This window comes from Halichoeres trimaculatus, unplaced genomic scaffold, assembly GCF_033239565.1.
Source record: "Halichoeres trimaculatus isolate MK-OKI-2021-1 unplaced genomic scaffold, fHalTri1.1 fHalTri1_scaffold_23, whole genome shotgun sequence".
Lineage (NCBI taxonomy): Eukaryota > Metazoa > Chordata > Actinopteri > Labriformes > Labridae > Halichoeres > Halichoeres trimaculatus.
The window spans coordinates 216,828-224,200 of record NW_027437201.1 but is presented as its reverse complement, the minus strand read 5'-3'; the positions used below and the strand labels follow the sequence as shown (position 1 = coordinate 224,200).

The following is a 7,373-nucleotide window of genomic DNA, read 5'->3' as shown; positions in this document are numbered from 1 at the left end:
CACAATTTTCATGTTTTCTGTTAACTGTGTTTATAGGGATTCTTTAGATTAACCACTAGGTGGCAACATAGGCCCATTGTTAGAGCCAAAGCCCAAAATACTGAAGAGCATTTTTAGTGCCTGTGCAAGTAGATGAAGGTGATTGCGTGTGGCTTCTGGAAAAATGTTCCTTGTCGCTCTGCCTGCCCGCTGTGTTATAAACTCATTTTCAACACCATTGACGTTGCCTGCTGGATGGTGTAACACCTCCAAGCCTGCCATCTTATGGCACTTGTATCAAACACACGTTTCTGAACATTGTCACCACTTCTACACATGATTGTTGTAAAATAACTTTACCTTAATTTAAATAGAACATTCTTTGTTGTTTCATTTGGATAGGTCCAGTAGCACACAGCAGAATTCTTAACAGTCCATCACCTCAGTTTTAAACTATAGACTCTTTAAAATGTTGTGATTGAATGTGAATACGACCTATTGTTTTTTCTTCATTGTGCCAAAAATGATTGATTATTGTCCCATCCCAAATATCAGTGCATTTTTCAATGTAGCTTTAACCTATAGTTGCTTTTAACAATACCTAATGTAATGTGTTTATGTATATTCTACAGTGCATTGATGAGGTTGACAGAATTCATCCTTCAGCATTTGCCTTTGGTCATCGCTTCAGAGAAGGCTTTGCTAGTGTCTTGTAGGGGTGTAAATCACCAGTTTCATGACGATACGATACGATATCGATATTCTGGACAACGATACGATACTTGGCGATATCATAAAGTCTACCACGATACGATACGATACGATGCGATATAGTGGCCTTCGATCAATTTTAGAAGATATTTATGGACACATTCAACACCATCAGTTACATCAAAGTCATCTAAACCAAGAAAAAATACAAAGCAATTTTGATGCTTTGACAATTTTATTGCTGAAACATTTCAACAAACATTTTTTTTAACAAAAAGAAAATAGACCTGTTTCACTGTTATGTGCCACATTTTTCATGTCATCAGTTAACATTAAGGGTCACTTGCTAGTTGCAGTTATAAAGATAACTAATATACCATTCACCACCTTCAATTTATAAGTTTCTACAAAGGTGCTGTGCTCAGTAGTTATTGAGGGGTATTAAACCCTGCATTTTTTACATTCAACAGAACAAAATGTGAACAAAAAGCAGGAGTTCCTGTAAACAGTCACTCACTTTTACTGTCTTATGAACAATATTTTTTTGGCATTAACAAGTTTTAGAACTCAGGAATAAACCAAGGTTTATAGTTGACCAGTACTGAGAAGAAAGAAATGCAATACTTAAACCATATCCTGTGTTTGATGAGAACGTGTTGCCTTCAAGCAAAACATAGCATGTGATCTTGACAACAGTCAATCATGTCTCTCACTCATCTTCTTTGGGAGGTTTTTCTTTAAAAAAACCAACTGGTCAACATGTTCAGGAGACAAAACACTGCGTTCTGAACGGACAATGTCCCCTGCAGTGCTGAAAACACGCTCAGAAGGTACACTTGTACCAGGAATGCATAGGTATGTTTTGGCAAGGTTTGCCAGGAGAGGGAGCTCAGTCTGGTGACTTTTCCACCACTCTAACACATTACCTCCCAAGATCAAAGATGAAGAGTCCTTATACTTAGCAACTTCAACACCTGCTCGCTCTCTGGAAGTCCTGACAGCCTGGCTTGAGTCCATCTTGCAGAAGGTGTCACCAAAGAGATCTGCAAGTGCTTTTGACTTCTTGGAAACAGGAACATAATCTAAAAATGACAGGATTTCAAAATTTAAGTGAACAAATCTACCATGTGCACATAAAACATTTGATAGCTGACTCCAATTAATGATTTACTTGTCTAAATATTAAGTAAGTGACATTTTTCACAAAAAGAAAAACTCCTGTACACAAACCTTCAGTGGCTTGAGCCTGGGATGCAATCGGCGAGTCAGATGGAGCATCAGCAGTCTGGTCCCCTGATGAGTGAGGAGGTGTGTTCTCAACCTGCGCAACTGTGTCATTGCCTTTCTGTAGATTCAAAATAAAAAAAAAACACACACACGATAGCAGCTGGTAAGCATTTCAAAACTTAACAGAGCAATTCAATTTATCATTTATATTTACATTTATACAACTTAACTAAAAATAGAAAAAATAGTCTCTTACTTTCTTGTCCCAAAGCTCTGCAGCCTCATGTATGAGACACTGATATGTTGCATCTCTCTCCTCCTCGCTTAGGAAAGGCAGCTTCTTGAACCTTGCATCTAAGGCGGACGCATTGTGCAGGACTTGTTTCACATCAAGATAACGCTGTTTAAGCTCCCCAGCCATAGTCAGCTTCAGCTCTTTCAGTAAAGGGGAGTCCTCCTCTGATATGTTTTTTTTTCCTTTCTCTTTTTTGCATTTGAGGAATCGACTTGAGGGCTGGACTCCTCCTTTTACCATCAATCTTCAGAGAAAAGATTGAACACTTCATCACTTTGGGAGAAGTTTCCTACTTGTCCTACATTGCTGACTAGTAGATCTTGTTCAAATATGGGAATGGGAAAGGAAAATTGACAAGAAACAGAAATTATGTGGGCTGTTTTAAATTTTTTTAAAAGGGTTTCAGTTGTAATTTTGCTTATGGCCACATGGTCGCATTTTTTTTTTTGAAACCATTTATTTTCATTGTCATTTTAATTTACAGAGGAAAAAAAAGAGAAAATATAATGATAATACAAAAATAAAATAGATAAATAATAATAAGAATAATAAAAGAAAATAACATACAGGCCATGACCAGATTCCTCTTAGTTTCAGGAAAGGGTCTTCGTAAGATATAAATACAGATTAGTCAGTGAGACCTCTTAAATTTTCTGCATATTTAAAGCATAAGAACCATAAATAGTTCATTTAAAGTACTTATAAAAATGTAAATAAAGCAGATTTTATGTTTTTGTGGGATGTTTGCTGCCATCTGGTGGCCAAAATTTCATAATTACAGCTTTGCAATCGCAGAACATTTCACTAAGGGCTCAATTTGTTTTGTTTTTAACTTGATGCATGTGGAGAAGAGCGTGTTTTTGTTTTTATTTTCTTGGTCAGGATGTAGATTAAAAGAATCTTGATGCTCAATAAACTTTGGAAAGTTTCACAAAAAAAAAAAAACACACACAAAAAAACTATTTTAAAGAAACTTAGGCTATAAGGTGGGTGTAAATAAATTGGTAAATTATTGTAATTTATGTAGTGCTGCCACCCAGTATTTTTTAAAAATCTTCTTAATCACACTTATTTCTAATGTCATAATGATATTCATAATCACCTACTTAAATGCTCCAATATTGAGCATTTGAAAACAAATTAATGAACAAAATTCAAATAGCCCTGTGAAATGAAAATTGATAGTTTAATTTAGGTTTAGGCCTGTGTTTCATAACAACTTGATGTAGTAACTACCTCCTATGGCTTGTGAGTGTGAGCTGATGGATAAAATGCTAGCTCAGTGTGTACATTGTTTGCGCTGATAGCTCTATGGACACAAGAGTGTGCAGGCCGAGGAACAAAGGAAGCCATGCATGCTCCTAAAAGTATTACTGAGATCAAACGAAAAGTGATGCAAACAATTTGCAAAAATTCAATATAAATGCATTAAATGTTTTTTATTTATCACATTCTGTAAGACCATAATTTTGATATATATTTATGTCATATTGCTGCTTGGTTACCATATATGTTTGTTTTTTTCTTCTTCATTTTATAGAGGGATGCTGCTACACCCTATCCAACCATTCAACTGATGGACAATGACTGGAAAATGGTGATGACCAGTGCTGCTGCCAATGTGGTGAAAGTAGATGGCGCAGATGTGTGCCAGTGCAATGGTCTTGATGAAGCCTTCATAACCGCCTTGAGTATGTACTTTGTCTTCAACATTGCATACCCACCACACCTGAAAAACACCCTGACCTTTCTTCAGAGGCGCATTGTCAACATTGTCGAAGAGGGAGACAAGACTCTCCCAATAACTGTACTCAGAATCATCAACCATCTGTGTTAGATCGTCATGGCTCCATTATACCAGTGTCCCAAATGCATGCGAAGGACCTTTACTCTTGTTAAGTTCATTCAGCATGTTGGACTTGTTCATGCTCACGAACCAGGTTGTAGCATCACTTGTGGTATCAGTGAGTGCCAGTCAACTTTTTCCCAGTTCCATTCTTTTAGAAAATATGTGTACAGGAAACAAAGATGCCCTGTCTTTTGGTCCTCTAACACTGAGGCTCACCCTGAGGATGCCAATGTAGAGCAACAAAACTTGTTACCTGATCAGCAAGATTCTGAGGTAGACCCAAGTGCTGCTGATCCTCAAATAGTTGAGCCAAATTTAGACAGACTACTGGAGGACTTCAGAGATAATCTGTTCAAATTTGTTCTTAAATGCAGAGAGAATAACCTTTTACATATGTCAGTTCAACAAGAGATTACAGATGATGTCCAATTTCTCCTTTGCTTTTTCAAAGAAAACTATGATTCTTTTATCTCTTATCACCTTGAAAAAAGTGGTTTTGATATTTCAACGTGTCCTGAACTACAGCAAGTTTTACAGTCTCCTGATTTCTTTGATAAAGCCTGTGAGGCAGTTCGTTCCCCATACATGATTAAAGAACACTGCAAGACCAAGATGGGCTATACAGAACCTGTGCACTATGCATTGAAAGTAGGGCTGCAACTAACGATTATTTTTAGTGTCGACTAATCTATCAATTATTTTTTTGATTAGTCGATTAATCACGATTATTATGAGTTTCAACCTAATTTGGCCTTTAAAATGTGCAGACCTTTATAATTCAACCTGTGTGTTACATTTTCACTGCATTTACCCAGAGTTAGGTTCTCTCCTCTGATTGGTCAGCCCTGTGTCATTTTTGTTTGTTTGTTTGTCTTTATTTCATTCATGATGACATAAAAAATATAAGTACTAGGCTATACAAAAAAAAGGCTAAATCTCAAAATGAATGAAGCAGGTAAAAGGGAAATGAAGTTGTTGTACGCAGTGTTGGACAGACCGCTTATTAGTGACTTTGGGCTTGTTTTCTAATGTTTATTTTCTTATTGGGGCTTGCTTTGCCCTCTGTATGATCCCGTCTGACTCTCTCCCAGCTCTCCATAACAACGCGTTTAGTTTCGTTTCCCTACATGCGCTACTTCCACTTCGCTCATGCGCACTCCGCCCCTCCTCCTCCCCGCTGAGTGTTACCGGTGCAGTGTGAGCTTGCGAGTGAGAGATCCATCAGATAAGTGTCCTCTCTTTTCAAAAGTTAGGGGAGTTTTGACACTAGTTTGTGACTCAGACCCTGAAAAACTGTCTCTCTGTAACAGAGAGTGAAGGAGACTCTCTAAATCACGTTAGCAGACGCTAAACTCCGGGAGCTGTCAGGCTGTCCAAGCCGGTGATGCAGAGCCTCCGTCAGCGCATAGCGCTCTCTGGAAGTGGAGATTTGTCCTCATCAAGATTCCTCACATATGAACTTAGTGATCTTTACCCATAAAAGTATCCAATAACACAGCACCTCATGCTGTGAACTAAAGTTACAAATGAGTATTACCCTCTGGTATTTGATTTCACCATGTGACAACGACAATAAAAACAATAATACGACGCGTCGACTATTAAAATTTGCGTCAATGATTTTTTTTCGTCGACGTAGTCGATTATGTCGACTAATCGTTGCAGCCCTAATTGAAAGACTCCAGTGGAAAAACAATAGGGACCTATTCCTATGTTCCTATATCAGAAGTTTTACAAAAGTACTGTTCTCATGAAGATGTCTGGGACCAAATACTATCTGAAATAAATGAAGACCAAGATCAAGACACTCTAACAGACTATAAAGATGCTCTCTATTTTAAGGAACATGTTTTTTTTCAAGGAGCATCCAAATGCTTTAAGGCTTCATTTATATGAAGATGAATTTGAATGTGTCAATCCTTTAGGATCAAAGAAAACCAAATATAAGTTGTGTGCCTTTTATTACAGTGTTGGAAACTTAAGTGGGAAGCATCGATCTCAGCTTAAGCATATTCACTTAGCTTTGCTAGTTCGTTATTCTCATGTCAAACAGTTTGGTATGGAAGTCATATTGACTCCAATGATGGACGACTTAAAACAGCTGTCTACAGAGAGCTTGATTATAAATGCCTGTGGGAGAGAGGACAAAGTTTATGCTGCTTTAGCGACATTTTCAGGTGACAATCTGTCAGCTCACATGATTGGTGGCTTTCGCATGTGCTTTAACTCTGGTCGGATTTGTCGTTACTGTATGGCAATCCATTCAGAAATTAATCACAAATTCCAAGAAGACAGCTTTGTTCTAAGAACAAGTGAAGTTAATGAATACCATCTCCAATGTGTCACTCAAAATGCTGAAAACGCAGCTTTGTATGGTGTATGCTGCAGAAGTCCATTTGCTTCACTAGGTTATTTTGATGTGACCAAGTCTTTGCCCCCAGACATAATGCATGATCTGTTGGAGGGAGTTTTTCCACTGACAATGAAACATGTCCTCATTGAAGCATGTAAACAAAACCATAAAAGCATAACTGAGCTAAATGAAGAGCTTCAAAGATTCTGTGTTGGGCAGAATGACAAGGCCAGTAAGCCTGTGATGATCTCTGAACAGGTTCTCAAAAATAAAGGGATTGTAGGAACAGCTGCCCAAAAATGGTGTCTTTTCCGATTACTACCTTTTATAATGGGACACCGTGTTCCTCCAGGTAGCAGATACTGGCATGTGTTTTTGACATGTAAAGAGATTGCAGACATTGTTTTGGCAGATAAAGTAAGGAAAGATGAATTACCTTCTCTAGAACTGCTTGTACACACATTTCTTTCTGAGATGACAGAGGTTTTTGGAACTGTGTTAACACCTAAATGCCATTACCTTGTACACTATGCAAGACTTATGTGGATGTATGGGCCTCTTCGTTCTCTTTGGTGTATGCGTTTCGAAGGTAAACATCAGTACTTCAAGAGTCTGATGAACAACTGTCGAAATTTCAGAAACATAACAGTAACGCTGAGCACTCGTCACCAGCTTAAACAGTGTTGGGAATTTTCACCTAGTAACATCTTAGGTGATTTTGAAAAGGTTCCTGGAAGAAGCATCAGCACACCAATATTGTCTCTACCCATTTGCCTTCAAACTACTCTAAAAGAAAGTGGCAACTATAGCAGTTTGGAAGGGAAAGTCATTCAGCGTGTGTCTGAAGTGACATTAGACAATATCAAGTATGCTGTCAGAGATGTGTTAACACTAGATCTTGTGCATGAGGAAAAAATTCCAGTTTTTGGACAGATTAAATACATTCTTAACATCGATAC

The 7,373-nt window shown here is 37.8% G+C and overlaps 1 long non-coding RNA gene across 1 annotated transcript; it reads right to left on the bottom strand.

Moving 5' to 3' along the window:
- Positions 1-1,262: 1,262 nt before the first annotated feature.
- Positions 1,263-2,731, bottom strand: LOC141785550 (uncharacterized). Its single transcript, XR_012597535.1, has 3 exons — positions 2,174-2,731; positions 1,921-2,035; positions 1,263-1,772 (listed from the first exon to the last, which is right to left on the bottom strand). It is a non-coding gene; the product is annotated as an uncharacterized LOC141785550 (long non-coding RNA).
- Positions 2,732-7,373: the final 4,642 nt, after the last annotated feature.